The sequence below is a fragment of the Doryrhamphus excisus genome, linkage group LG10 (genome assembly GCF_037039965.1).
Source record: "Doryrhamphus excisus strain RoL-2023G ecotype Guam linkage group LG10, RoL_Dexc_Guam_v1.1, whole genome shotgun sequence".
Lineage (NCBI taxonomy): Eukaryota > Metazoa > Chordata > Actinopteri > Syngnathiformes > Syngnathidae > Doryrhamphus > Doryrhamphus excisus.
Window position 1 is genome coordinate 14,798,335 of NC_136366.1, and position 16,146 is coordinate 14,814,480.

A 16,146-nucleotide genomic window follows, 5' to 3' on the forward strand; every position below is an offset into this window, starting at 1 on the left:
TTTTCTTTCGGCTTTTCCCTTCAAGGGTCGCCACAGCAAATCAATCTCCTCCATCCAACCCTGTCTTCTGCATCTGTCTCTCTCACACCAACAACCCTCACGTCCTCCTTCACTACATCCATAAACCTCCTACCTGGCAGCATCCTTCTACCAATATATTCACTATCTCTCCTTTGGACATGTCCCAACCATCTCAGTCTGGCCTCTCTGACTTTATCTCTAACATGTAATGTCCCTCTGATGTACTCGTTCCTGATCCTATCCATCCTGGTCACTCCCGATGAGAACCTCAGCACCCTCATCTATGCAAATCATAAAATTAGAAGACTGATATGTACTTATTTCCTGTCAAGAAATAAACAACACTCTGAAAACACAAATGATAAAAAAAAATCTATGTCTAGAGGATGATAAGGATCAGGAATACCGTTCCCAACCTTTACACCTGAGGTGTAATAGTTGGGCTGGTCCTCCTGGTGGAGAAGTGTTAGAGGATGGGGGGGTAAGCAGCAGGGACTAGACTCTAATAATAAAATGCCTTTAAGGTTGGTAGGTCTTTTAGCGTCTTTATTCATGCTTGAACAATTGGAGTGTGTGTGTGTGTGTGTGTGTGTGTGGATGGGGGCTGACAATATGTATGTCCTCGGGGGGTCGGTGGGGGAAGTGGAGGCAAATAATTGAAAACCACTGGGCTCGATAGCCTGTTAAAATGGGACTGTAATGTACTGTAGCTATTCAAAAGACGCATTCAAAGACACAGTGAATGATGTGTAGTCCTCTACACTAGTCACTAGGTGTCGGTAATGTTACTGTAATGTTCACTGATACACAAACGCCATCCTTGATGGTGGAAACAACAGGCTTTGGCAACACATGTTGAATACATATATTATATAATATTTGCTCACCTGCCACAGTATAAACATATTAGGAAAATTAGAGTTACTTATTTGGAAAATACATTTTCAGTGTAATGTGAGAGTGTTGTCTTGTTCCAGAAGTGTACTTTAGCTTTTAGAATGTAACTATCAATACGTTATTAAGTGAAAATGTATTTCTTGGTTGAAATCTGCATGTGAAACTGTGCCATAGAAATATGTGCTCTTTGATTCAGCGCACAATGAATTAACCTGAAACAACATGTCAAGCAACCAAACTATTTGCAATGTAATACCACAATAAAAAGCAGAAAAAGTTCAAAAGCTTTACGGATCCGCTTGCAATGATCCCATCTGAACCCTTTGCTCCACCAGCAGAGCAGAGATTATTGTTAGTGAGAAGCAAATCTCAACAGGATATAGAACCCCAACAGGCATGCCCTGAGCTGAACTTTGATTTTGATGTGTCACACCGACAAGTCTTCACTTGCCAGTTAAAAAAAACGTCACTTGGTGGATCTGAGTGAAGCTAAGCGAATACAAATTGTCTGAACATTGCACGGAAGTACACAAAAATAGAAACAAATATAGCTGTTTATTGAACATATATGTGATATAATGTTCTTGACTGTGATGGACCAATCATCATCATTTAGAGGTGAGATGCAACAGCTACAGACGTACAGACTGTACCTTCAACTATCAGCTTTTAAAGAAATTAGCATGGATGTGGCCATGGCAGATGTTTTATTGGAATTGGACATTTATTGGAAAGAGAAGCAAGGAACAGATGTGAGTGATGCTCTTAAGCTGATTAGCCACAGCGAAAGACACTATCCTGTTTTATATTACCTGTAAAAGCCACTATTTTTCCACTATTTTACTGTAACTCTTCTGTATGAACAGAACCAACACAGAACACATTTGTGATTCAGCATTCAGTCAAAAATTTGCAGATTTTTCTTAAAGAAATAGACGTATTTAAATTTTTCCCTCTTGTTTCATTTATGAATACAGGATTGTCAAGAGGGAACATCTGCTGTTGATATCAAAATAGACGAGACAAGACAAGTTCTTATAAAACAAGAATAATGAGATACAATTTCATAAAACTTGCATACAAGGAGGCAAATGCATACAATGCACTGTATGCATACAAATACAACCTAAATGGACAGCTTCTGCAGAAAATGTTTGACTATTCATGCTGAAGTACAGGAAATACTCGATAAAACTTATGAGGAACGAAGTATGACCCGGCTTCTCCTCCTGTGAGGGACAGAGCCTGTAAAGGACAGACTCAAATGCCTAAACGCCCAAGGTGATTTGTAACAAGTGATAAGCATATGAATAACTTGTTCTGAAGACAACATGCCTCTATCCTCTAATCAGTGTGCCTATTATTAGTCCAAAAATATGTATATTTAAACAAATGTCAAATTAAGTATATCAAGCATAAAATTGGCTCAGTGAACAAACATATAAATATAAGGCATTCAGAGGATGCATTCAAGTATGTTTTGAATGACGTAGTAGGGATGAGCAAGAACACCAATGTCTGTATCTTGTACTGTACTTGCTCGTACTCTGCAAAAATGCATTAACCGTAACGGACACTTGTCTAAAACGAGTACTTGGCTCAGCCCTAATAAGTGGTATTCTACACTGGTCACTAGGTGTCAGTAATGTTACTGTAATATTTGTCATCTTTTTAATGACCTTAAAAAAACGTGCAACTGTTGCTGCAGTAACCCACACCAAGCTAAAACTCAACTTTGAACCCCTGACGTCACTTCCTGTCCGCGTGCCACACCACTTCCCAAGGGATCACATTAATAGCAACACACACAGGTACAAGTCTCATATTGACTAATACATGTGTTATGTTAAAAAAACTACATTTAAACAGTCAAAAACAAGTTTTTATGATCAAACTGTGACAATTTTCAATTTATAAATAAGAACGCAAATTCACTTATCACAGTCAGTTCTGCAGTCAATTATCCACAATGAATGGGGATTACTTTTTAGGTAAAATACACAGCATATTTAAAAAAAAAGCCCACAATTATATATTTAGGTCTTGTGATTTTGGGCTGTGTTAGGCTGTGCTTGAATGCACCTTAGTTCACGTGAGACATGCTAGTCTATCACACGGATTCAGATGTTCTATTAATTGTCATTACCGCTTATTAGTGGCGAGTACCTTAATACTTTTACAATTTAAATGTGTTGAAGAAAGGAGGGTTCTGGAATTGAATCATTTGAAATCAGAGAAGAAAGTCAGCATCAAACTATCAGGAGTGTTTGGTGCGGTAGGAGTGAGCGGTGTGTGTATTCATGGGTGCATCAATCACTTTTGGCGATGAGCATAACTCCCGTGAAAAGCAGGGATCTACGGTATAAGATAAAATACGAGATACCATCACTTTTCCTCTCTGCTTTGTTGTTGGATCTGTAACAGTCATGATGCGGCCATTTTGCGGGATCTTTGTGGCTGACATTTGACATTTTTCCAAGTTCTTTTGGACTTTTTCCCAAATGTATCAGGTTGCTTACACACAAGCCACACTGCTCACTAGCACACTTAATCTATGTACATACTGTATTTAATTAATCCTGCCAAGGAAATTAGGCAAATTAAAAGCTGATGGATAAACACGCGGAACGCAATTACATTAGTCGATGTATCCACTTCGTATCTGTCTTTACACAGGATAATCAATATTAGACATGTCTTGCTTTGCAACTGGTAATGGAGCAATTAGTGGTGTAGTAGTCTATTTGTTTTCTTTCCTCTTTCTATACTGTCCATGTTCCTCAATTTAAGTGTTCCAAATTTGCATTCATGCCATAGAATATATAAAGATAATATATTCTTGGCTCCTTTAGATCTCATCACTCTGGTGCCTAGAATGAAGTGCTCACATCCTTGATGACGACACCATGGAAAGCTGCACAGTCTTAAAAAGCTTTTCTTATCCATCACTAGAGACGTTAGCCTATCTTGTGCAATGTTTGCACAAGTAGGTTGACCGAGTTGATGTATTTCATTCAGCTTTAGCATTTAAAGTTTTAATTCCCAGCATGGCATGGTCCCGGAGAAAGTTGGCAAGCCTTATTGACAATGAGCCTTCAGTTGCACCAATGCAGAGTGACAGTTGTTTGGCCATCGATGCTGTTGATGATCTCAGTAACCATGTTGTCAGGCCACATCAGGAATATTTTGCCTTAAAGCACAGCAAGGCATTTATAAAAAAAATAAAATAATGTAATGTCCTCAGACAGGACCATAGCCGACAAGCCACATCAAAAATTGAAATTCCACTGTCGCCCTAATACTCCCCTTTCAACATGTCCACATGACGTTCTTCCTCCGGTCTTGGCTTTGTGTTGTTGGACAAAGACATAAGATGCTGGCAGAGGTCCTGGTGGTTTCAAATTAAACTATTTTGAAACCACCAGGATCACCGCCTTGATACTCAGAGATGACTTGGCTTATGGAGCTGTGCTTAATTCTCTAGTGCCTTGCCAAAAGGGAAAGACATTATATGCACTGCGTTCACTCAGATGTGAACTCCTGACTGGGGAAAGCTCTGGAGTCTAAAACGATCCAACGCAGATGTGTGTTTGCTCTATGTATCATGCAGATACAGTATAAATAATAACGTATTAACATCTGTAACAATTTAAAGTACAGTCAAACCACATATTGTATGCTGCAATATTGAAACAAGTTGCTGAAATACTGAAATAGTCTATATATACTGAAATACCAATACCTCCCATAACATATTATATCACACGGTTATGAAATGCACAATGCCAACTACTTGTAAATTAATGTGAATGTGCTGGAACCCCAATCAGCTAAGCAGTCCCGAGACCATTTAAGACCAAATCGGAACACGGTACCCAGAATGTGAATTTGAATATTGTTCCTTGTCTATCAATTCCTATGTGATCATTTGAGTAGTCACTGAGGCACAAATGTGAGAACGCAAACATCTTTATTTTTACAGCTAATTCCTCTTCAAAGTTTTGTTCCTTGATCCAAATATCAGATTTGACTGAAAATAATGAGCCAAAGCCCCTGAAGTAAGTGTAATGATCCTGAACATTAACGTGTATTAGTAAAAGTTGAAAATCCCTCAAAATTGCTGAAACCATGCCGAAATGCACAAGAGTGAAATGAACTGAGGATTATACCACTGGTAATACAACCCATGCATATCACAGCAAGTCATAATATCATGCAAATATGCTCCCCTGGGACTGACTGGCTCCACAAAGTGACGTGCAACTTTGTGTCGGCAGCTTTTTATATATCACGTGAGAACAACCAACATCATTGGATCATCACTGAATATCATATCAATATTAATTTAAATTAAAAAACATAATTTAAATATTAAAATGTACATTTAATGTAAATATTATATTATTTAATATATATTATTAAAAATGGGCCAGTCTGTTACACCAACTTAATTTTATAGGCCAACAAGGAATTTTAGTCAGGAAATTAATCAGCTAACTGGGAGTTCAATTCTATGTGTGCTATTCTGATGTGTCTTGACAGCGACCGTGTTCTGGTTTTGTTTGACTTGTTTTCTGTGTCAATAAATAAATGCAGGTACTCTTGTTTCACACCTACCATATTTATTTAACAACAGTATCTCTATATTCAAGGCACGGCGGTCTAGTGGTTAGCGCGCAGACCTCCCAGAAGACCATAGGAGACCAGGGTTCAATTCCACCCTCGGCCATATCTGTGTAGAGTTTGCATGTTCTCCCCATGCATGCGTGGGTTTTCTCCCACATTCCAAAAACATGCTAGGTTAATTGGCAACTCCAAATTGTCCATCGGTATGAATGTGAGTGTGAATGGTTGTTTGTCTATATGTGCCCTGTGATTGGCTGACCACCAGTCCAGGGTGTACCTCGCCCAAAGACAGCTGGGATAGGCTCCAGCACCCCCCACGACCCTCGTGAGCGGTAGAAAATGAATGAATGAATCTCTCTTACAAATTTCCCCACTGAGGGACGAATAAAGGCATATCTTAATCTATATTCATCCCATTCACTCATTCAGATACTTCCCACTTACAAGTACCTGAAAAAGACAAGAATTTGGTCTGTTCTGTGCTTATTCGAATGTTACACTCTGTCTCACTGTTGCAAAGAATCAGCAAACAGGAAACATCTTTAATCTCCTCCCATGTTTCAGACAAAAGCCAGCAGGTTTAAGCTCCAACACTAAGCTTATTTGCGCTGAGGGAAGAAAAACAACAAGGATTGTACAAGAAAATCAAGGAAGCCTGTACAAGCTCTTGACTGATGGTACACAAAATATCTTGCACTCTCCTGAGCACTTTGTCATTGCTCTCTGTCATTGTCAGATAGACCCTCACTGAGGCTAAGATGCATTAGCATACTATAACTTGATAAACAATACCACGTCAGCAGAAGAAGATGGTCTGGAGTAATTGAGATCATCCTTTTGAGACAGTGTTTGTTTAAAACGAAAGGAATGGCAGTACCCCCTCTCGTTAATTACCTAGCTGTCAAAAAAGCCATTCTTCAGATGTTTCTATAATTACCTTTTCATAAAAAGGTGGTCACAGTGATTTGCGGTTATTAGCAGAAAATATGAATAATGTAATACACGGATCACAGGAGACATAATCAATGCAGCACCTTTTTTTTAGTTGTATGATTGTGTACTGCAACCAGTGCTTCTCAATTATTTTCTGTCATGCCCCCGGCCCCCCACCACCCCACCCAAGGGGACAGAATTTTTTTTTGCACGTTCATGTTTTGAAATTCGAGAAAAATGTAACAAAATGTAACAAAATTGAGAGCATACGAGCATATTCAAGAGCCAAATGGCACGACAGGTACTATAAATGTGTACATATTGGCAGGGCTACATGATGCATAGCCCGCGTGCATTTAGCTGCAGAAAAACGAACATCAAACAGGGCCTGTTTTTTTGCAAATGCATATCCTGTGATTCTGAAATATAAAAATATGTGCTCATCTTCAAACTTCTTCTGAAGTCTTAAATGTGAGAATTAATCAATCTTGACATCAAGTGCAATATCTCGCCTGCAGTTACACTTAATGACTTTGGAGTGAAAATCCCAACTTTACAATGACAGCTATCAAATACTTGAAAAGAGCATACAGAAAATAGAAGATGAAGATAGTAAACCACTTTTTAATTGCCACAAAGAAATAATTACAAACCACAAAACTTTAGTTATTGACCACAGTACAGCTATCCAAAGTAATTTTCGTGACATTTAGTATTATAATGACTATCTTATAGTATATACTGCAAAGATGAACAGTGAATCGGGCCGTATCATTTCCATGTTAACAAAATCGCAGAAAAAAACTGAACCCACTGTTCAACTCGGAATCTCACAGCAGTTGACATGTTGAATGAAATTGCTTTGAAACATACTACAGCGTACTGGAGTGACTGTGTGAGGCACTCAGGCTGTATGAGTTGTGTTTTAGGTAATGGAAGCAAGCATTTTAAAATGCCCGCTGACTTTGTGCGAGTTGTGTGCAAAATAAGGACGTCGGCCATGCCTGCAAGAGCGACCTTCAAACCTTCAAAATAGGAGCGGCACACATCCTGTAGAATATGGATTTTTGCATTCATTTAACAGTTATTGTATTCACTGACACAAAAAGACACACTATGGTGATAAAATAAATGTACAAAGTTGATTGATTTTCCTTACGAGGGTCACGGGGGTGCTGGAGCCTATCCCATCTGTCTTTGGGCGAGAGGTTGCTAGTTTTGTTTCATTTATTTTGATTTTCTGGGCTTAAACAAAGAAAAAAAATTGAAACAAAAATACCAAAAATAATCAAAAACATGTCCAGTGAAAGGTGGCAGTACGAATCGAGAACAAACGAGTCATTATTATGGCAAATAAAAAAAGACCCTGTGGTACACCACATTTAATTCAAGTTCATTTGGACTCTATTTTATTAAACTGTTTCCTGTTACGCAAGTAACTAACTTTCCATTCATGTGCAACTCATCTGATGATGATTTCATTCATTTCATTCATTTTCTACCACTTATCCTCAGGCAGGGTACACCCTGGACTGGTCGCCAGCCAATCACAGGGCACATATAGACAAACAACCATTCACACTCACATTCATACCTATGGACAATTTGGAGTCGCCAATTAACCTAGCTTGGAATGTGGGGGGAAACCGGAGTACCCGGAGAAAACCCACACGTGCACACGTGAGATGCCCGAGGGTGGAATTGAACCCTAGTCTCCTAGCTGTGAGGTCTGCGTGCTAACCACTCGTCCACCGTGCCACCTGAAAAGTTGATTGAAAAATTTAAATTAGGAAATCTAAAATGGAAGATGGGGATTTCATCTGGCTTTAAGTGAACGATGTTGTGAGTGAATGCATTTGTTTGAAAAATGGTACACAACTTCAAGAACTCCCAGTGGACCTGATGGGCTAGTACACTACTTGGAGCAAAGCAAGCACGTCCTTGGTGAGATGTGGCAGCGTGTGAACCTATTTACTGCACGGAGGTGAATATGTGCATGTTTTATCCGCACTTGGGCTTTGTGATTTATGATGGTTGGGATTTATGCAGGTGATGGATGAGAACATTAGAAGCTCCAGCTATGCCATCCCTCCCAAAGTCTCTGTCAGTATATATTGTGTGGTGGCATATAAAACAACTCAATGCAATATTACATTATTGTCGAAGCGAACACAAATGACATAGACAGAGACATACGTATAAGTAACTCATTCCAGCTTGCAGGTTGAGCTCCGATTTGCTCAGATTTACAATTTAAAATCAAATAAAACAAATATAAACAGAAAATATAGATGAGGGATAGGGTGAGGAGCTCAGTTCCTTCACAGCGAGAGGAGCCAGTTGATATGGCTCGGGCAGCTAGTCCAAACGCCTCCCTGGTGAGGTGTTCCAGGCATGCCCAGCCGGGAGAAGACGCCGCAGCAAACCGAGAACATACTGGAGGGATTATTTCTCACAGCTGGCCTGGAGAAAGTGGCCGCATACTGGGAATTCTGGACTTCCCAACTGAGACTGCTGCCTCTGCGACCCGGACCCAGATAAGCGGAGAAAATTAAATGCAATGGAAAATATAGATAAAAGGCCTGCAACCCTACGCAGCACAGATGATGGATGGATTAATAAAAGGATAATACAAGAAAATACATGTCTCGTTGTTAAAATAGATGATAAAATGAACTTTAAATCCCACATTAAAGAAATACAACATAAAGTTGTAAGAAATACTTCAATAATGAAGAAAGCAAAATTCGTTCTGGACCAAAAATCACCCCATACTTACTGTAACCATATCGAAGTTATATCTTATATACCCAAGGTTGTGTGGGCATCACACAACATGTGTGGGCATCACCTTACGTAGAGTATGTAAGAAAAATCTCAACATGTGTTGCCTGCACTAATTGCGTATGTGGGGTGATACAAGTGTGGTATTTTGGCCAAACCTGACTTCAGCGAAACATTAGAAAGACACATTGGCCAAATGGACGATGCACAAAGATGAACTTTGACATGATAAAGTACCTCGGCAGCTGGTCCGTATCCAGTCCTTGTGTTTTTTTTAACATACACCAGTTGTGACATAGTCTTAACCACGTTTCCCCTATGCATTACACAATTGCCCTAGATGCAATTTCCAATGACGAAAGTAAGTTCAGGGGCCCTATAGTAGCCTTGTGGTTAGCATATTTGGAGATGTGAGTTTGAATCTTCATGGGGGGGTTTCTCCGGGTACTCCGGTTTCCTCTCACACGGCCATAATGCAAAAATTTGGTATAGTTTGAAGTGTTCCCTAACAAAGTGGTTCACTAAGTATAATAATAATGTGTATTCTTGTCACATCTTCACTGTTATAACAAGAATACAAAATACTGTCCCTTTATCGAAAACAGGATATTAACAAGATTTTTTCCCATTGATATACGTATGTCTCAGATAACCTTTATCCTCTTTACAAGCTAATGCACATTACTCCATCACTCACTCTCCACATATACACACAAGGTCATACACTCTTCCTACCACAGGGAGCTCTTCCATCGCTTTGCATTTTTAAACTCGGCAGTGGTCATGTATTCCCTTGCTACTACTACTGTGTACTACTAGTACTCTTCTGCTGTCTTTGGAACATGATGTGTATCTCAGAAAAATTAATACCCCCTTCACGTTTCAGCAGCCATTATAATTAATATGCAGAATGTGTTCTCATGGGACAATAGTGTTGAAAGTAAATTTTGGTATTCTTAAATTGGCCTAAAGTTTTAATTTTTTGATATTATCTTTTAGCAGCAGATGCATTTTATGTGTGGCTTTTTTAGGCTAATTTAGAAGCGTAGTACATTTTTGTATTAGATACAATTAGATAATAATTACAATTAGATAACACACCATTTCTGAAGAGTGCACTCGAACACAAATAAAACCACAGCTTGGAGTTGGCGCCACTAGAGATTGTTTTAACAATATATAAACAAAACAGTGATTCTATGTGAATGCATTTTATATGCCTGAAAAATGACTTGAACACAAAAAAAAAGCCAACAGCTCCACGCCATGCATGAATACACACATAAATAAATCAGATATATATGATTTAGATGACATGACACTATCTCCATTTATTTCAAAGGTGGCTGGTGTTAAATACAGGCAGCTGTTCCAAAAGGCCAGACATTGTGACAGAATGTGTCAAGATGCCAAGTAAATAAATCTCCTCTAATATGCAGAATCACTTTGCAAGAAGCGAGCTCTTGCTGCACCTTAAATTGATTTGTATGATGCAATATTAACAGTTATTGCCATGGTGGCTTCAGAAGAAAGATTTGATGCAATGATGTAGAGTTGCTTGGGGGTCATAATTTGCAACTCGGCATACAATCATACTTTTTTAGGTAAAGTTGATGGTTTCAGTGATAATAATAATTGTATGATACAACTTGGTACTCACTACATTAACATTTGCAATCGCTGTAGGCTATTTTATATTAATTAACATCGGAGCTTCAATGTCATATCTGAGAATATATTGACACATCGAAATATCATGTCATTGTAATGTTTGTAAAGTCGAACAGACAAAAATATTTGGATGGAAGTATACCAGACTGAAACTACTACAAGCCATAGTTTGTGCAGAGTGTAGTTTTTCCTCCTCCTGAAATATGCATGGGTGCCCCTTGACTGAACTCTTAATTGCTACTGGTTCTGTGCCATCAGTGCGTGAACGTATGTGAATGAGATGATTAGTTACCTTCCACGGCAACCTCGACACCATTATAGTTGCAATGTGTGAATGAAGGGGCTTCATAAGTGCAGACCATTTACATTCCGTGTGTACTGTATGTGTGCAGCAGCTATGGATGAATGATCAATCTTGATGATACTTTGGCATAATTCATTGGCAACTTTGTGAAGGGACACCAAACACATCATCCATCATCGATACTGCTTATCTGGTGCAGGATCACAGGGCGCTACACCCTACCCAAGCTGACGGTGTAGACCAGGGGTGGGCAAACTACGGCCCGGGGGCCACATCTGGCCCGCCAAGTGTTTGAATACGGCCCGCCCAATCTTTCCAAAGTATTTCATTTAAACTCAACATACAACCTGGCATCATGGCCTGAGCCAACCTTTTGATGGTTTTATCAATTTTGTTTTTTGACATGGTCTGTTGTTTACAAAGTGCTCCTGAAAAAAGGGACACAAGCACATAATAATAATTATTATTATTATTATTAGATTATTATAATTATTATTAGAACTATTATGTTTATTATAATTATTATATTAATTATATATAATATTATTGTTATATTTGCATATTTTACATAATAATATAATAATTATTCTTTTAATTTTATTGTAATTATTATAATATTTTATTATTTTTAAAATATTTAAATATAAATATAAAATAATAAATAATAATAGCAGATTGCATGACAATTTTACAGATACAATAATACCAGATGGACTGTTACGTGTAAAATATATAGTCTGCCCCCCCCCCCGTAAATTTTGTCATATCAATGCGGCCCGCGAGTCAAAAAGTTTGCCCACCCCTGGTGTAGACTGTCTTGCAGTGTTCATTCATTCATTTTCTATGCCGCCTAATCCTCCAAACTGGATTTCAAATGTTTCAGATCATCAAACTAAATTAAATACTAGTCAATGCACAAATGCAGTTTTTTGTTAAGCGAGAAAACAAATCCAAACCGAAATGGCCCTGTGTGAAAAAGTGATTTCCCCCTAATCCTAATGACTGGTTGGGCCACTCTTACAGTAGCAGCAACAACTGCAATCAAGCAGTTTGCAATAACTTGTAATCAATCATTTACAGCTCTGACAAGGAATTTTGTCCTCTCATCTATGCAGAATTGTTTTCACATTGGAGGGTTTTCACAATTCACAAATCGCCTATAGAATAGAAAAACTGAGACAAGCCTTCTTTGTGTTCAACAGTGGATTTCTGCCACGCAGGTCATTTTTGCCCAGTGTCTTTCTTATGGTGGATTTATGAACACAAACATTAACTTCTTTGGATGTTGTTGTGGAGTCTTTTGTGACCTCTTGGATCAGTCATCGCTGCACTGTTTTGGTTGGCTGCTAAATAGCCACTGCTATTTATGGATAATGGCTCTCACTGTGGTTTGCTGGAGTCCCAAAGCTTAAGAAATGCCTTTATAACCTTTCCCAGACTGATAGATCTCAATTAATCTGCCATGTTTAATGTGGGGTTCAGTTGTGGTGTCACTGACTAATATTTAAATGTGTTTGATGATCTGAAACATGTAAGTGTGACAACCATGCCGATAAAAAGAGAAATCAGGAATAGGGCAAACACTTTTCCATACCGCAGTATATAAAGACCATATCATGTTACAACCAAATCAAGTAAAAACTGACTATATTTGAAAAAATACATACTGTATATATCTTAACCAAGATAAACAAGAACCTATTTATGGGTTTGCCCCCTTTACGGATGTGTTGCCCTATATCAGCTGGGGTATGTTCCAAGCATCCCTGCAACTCTGCAGGGTCAAACTGGCACAGAAAATGGATGGAAGATGTTTTCAGATGGTGGAAAATGGTCTTTCACTTGTGTCGTCCTTTTCCACCTCCGAGGCACTCAAAGTGCTTTGACACTGTTAGCACATTTACCTATTGATGGCACAGCATCAGGAGAAACTGGGGGTTCAGTACCTTGCCCAAGAATACCTCCAGATGATCATAGGAGGACAGATGATCAAACCCGCAACCTTCAGGTTGGGAGATGACCACCGGAGTCAAGCTGCAGAATTGATTGTCCCCATGGAGAACCCATACAAAATAAACAACAAGCATAGTCTACCAATGTTATTCCCCACGTGGTAGCTACTTCAGTATTTCATTTTGTTTTATGTCAAAATCAAATGGCATTTCTTCTTCGTTTCATTTGTTTCAGCATTTCATCAGGCACAGTATGTGCACAGATATTGTGGCTTCGACCTGATTCTGATTCCTGAACAGTATTAAATGTGGCTAAGATGAGGTCTGTTGGCAAAAGCATTTAAAGCGGTTAAAACACTATCATTATTCATTCATTTTCTACCACTTGTAGTGCTAGAGCCTATCCCATCTGTCTTCGGGCGAGACACCCTGGACTGGTTGCCAGCCAATCACAGGGCACATCTAGACAAACAACCATTCACACTCACATTCATACCTATGGACAATTTGGAGTCGCCAATTATCCGAACATGCAAGCTTTTGGGAGTGTTTTTCTCCCCAGAGAAAACCCACACGAGCACGGGGAGAACATGCAAACTCCACACAGAGATGGCCGAGGGTGAAATCTGGTCTCCTAGTTCTGTGGCCTGCGCGCTTACCACATGCCCGCCGTGCAGCCTGTTGATTATGTGAAAAGCAGCAAATAATTATTTTTTTGCCGCCTTCATAGAAGACCAGACCAAAATATACCAGAATTAATTCTTTCTTTATTCCACTCACAGTAAATTCACATTTAACCAAAAATTTGTTTTTACCTCAATTCAAAATGTTCATGTTCCACTGTGTCTTTCTGATTTAAACGGACCGGATGTTGATGAAAAGCCAAATGGCTGCAGGAGACATCTTCCCATTAGAGTGGCTTTTGACACTTGCCTCAAGATACAACAGAGCCAAGTCAGCTTCTAATGAAAGTGCCATGTCTGGATAAATAACATGAAGAATGTGGCTTTTGGCACAATGCAAATATAATGATTAAAGTCAAAAAGGTCTACATAATAGACTATGAATCACTATGAATGAAATCCATGCTAACTTTCTAAGGTGCTTCTTAAAGAGAAGAACAAATCAATTAAGGACACTTTGCCGTGAGCTTGTTTCCTAGTTAAAGGTCCATGAAGTCATTTGAGCAGCAAATCCCTTTTATTTAAAGTAGACTGGTCATTGTTTAAGCTGATTTCATGTGCACTGTTGAGGTTGAGGTGATTTCATGACAGATCTACTGACCTAGTGACGATATAAATAGTACCCTGAACTACATGGTGCTCGTGTCTTTCCCATCTCCAGCTGATTTCATGCAACCTTCTCTGATATGCATTCTCTGATGTGTTAAAATTAGTTGGCCTCTATGTACACCCCGTGGGGAATAAAACTATACAGCAAATGAGGACTGCAGGGCATAAGAACAGAAGTTTCAAAAGGGCAAACGGGTGGATGGTGTGAAAATGTGGTACCTCACACTTTGCTTAGCTCAATTAAAGCAACATGTTTCGTCATCGTTTATCACTTTAAACGCTTTTGCACAGGAAAATTAGGGTATTAAAACTAGCGACAAGATCAGAAATTGAGAAATACCCCTTATCACTGTGCCAACATATACTTTGGTTGGCTGTATACCTACATTATTTGTGAAATGTAAAATTTCGTCCCAGCAAAACATTTAATTGGGTTATTGCTGCCATAGCGCTGCGATGATGTCAGCCTCCCTCTGGTGGATAGACGCAGAATTTCAGCATTCAACTGTCTTACTGCATCAAACCTCAGCAGAAATGGTGCACTGCTGTTTAATGCTTGTTTGTAATAAATTGCTTACCCACTTCAATAACTTTGTATTTTGAAGCTTAAAACCTCCTTAAGAACTAAGAGTGAAATTGTTGCCATTTTTCAACTGGTCTTAAAATATTGATCAAAAGTTTGCTTGGTGATTTGATTGCTCAAAGTCATTTGGGATAGGCTCCGGCTGACTTAATGACTCTAATGGCGATAAGCGGTATAGAAAACGGATAGAGAAATCAATCTCTACACTGATGTGCTTTCAGGGGAGGATTTAGCAGTTGGCACTCCAAGTGCCTTGAATCTTTCCCTGCTTCCTCAAGTTGGGTGCTTTCTTAGCGATGTCAACATTGTGTTTTGTCATATGCTTTCGGTGTTTTAGTAGTGCGGTTTTGAATTTCCTATTGGTGACCTTCTAGATGGGTGTGGTGTTGTTTCTGCTATGCAGTGGGATGCAAGTATCGATCGTATCGTCTATGTATGAAGTTTGCAATATGATCCCAACTGCCCTGGTATACAACCTTGGTCCCGTCAAGATCATCCATTTCATCTATTATATTTTTCATTTGCTCAATTATTTTTTTCTTTTGCCCCTTTTTGTTCTTCAAGAAACACGCTCAAGGCAGCATTATATCTCGTAATACCTTGATTTCATTTTTGCGCTGTGTTTAACCTCCCCTTGCAGGCTTTTTGAGCATCCTGTACTGTACTGCCACAGTATATGCCGTGTGTGCTGCAATTTTCTGTTGTAGCTCTTTCATTTGCGCAATCAACAGATTCTTCAAGCTGTAAAATATTGAGAACTCTACTTAGGTCGACGTACAGTACAATCACTACAGCAAATGCCGCCTCGTCTTCCTGCATCTTGGGTGGCTCCAAGGCTATTTATTAGTGGCTGTGGTGTTCTTTCCAGCGATGGCCTTTCCAGGGTATCTGGACCCAAGGTCTCTGCACATGAATGGAATTGTTTTCCCTGCATTGTTGCTCAGCAACCACCTTGGAGGATAGCTAGCTGTTGGGGCTTATAATTTGTTTATTTCAATGAGTCCATACCTCTCATCGGTCCGAGACGGAGATATCAGCACACTATTTTTTTTTTCCCTCAAAACTCCCGCAGCAAGAGCAGAG

At 39.1% G+C, this 16,146-nt stretch overlaps 2 protein-coding genes across 8 annotated transcripts in view; one reads left to right on the forward strand and one right to left on the reverse strand.

Annotated features, from left to right (window-relative positions):
- The window catches only part of LOC131120080 (alpha-1A adrenergic receptor-like), a 202,188-nt gene that overhangs the window by 29,935 nt on the left and 156,107 nt on the right, over positions 1–16,146 (forward strand). Inside the window, exon 5 of one of the 6 annotated variants that reach the window (XR_013629280.1) lies at positions 3,771–4,586. The exons of the other annotated variants lie outside the window; for them this stretch is intronic. The gene's annotated coding sequence lies outside the window, so the exon portion shown is untranslated. Of the gene's footprint in view, positions 1–3,770; positions 4,587–16,146 lie in introns of those variants that run through there. 6 annotated transcript variants of the gene reach the window in all.
- LOC131120079 (leucine-rich repeat transmembrane neuronal protein 4) overlaps positions 1–16,146 on the reverse strand; it is a 41,743-nt gene that overhangs the window by 4,204 nt on the left and 21,393 nt on the right. The gene's annotated exons all lie outside the window — the stretch shown is intronic.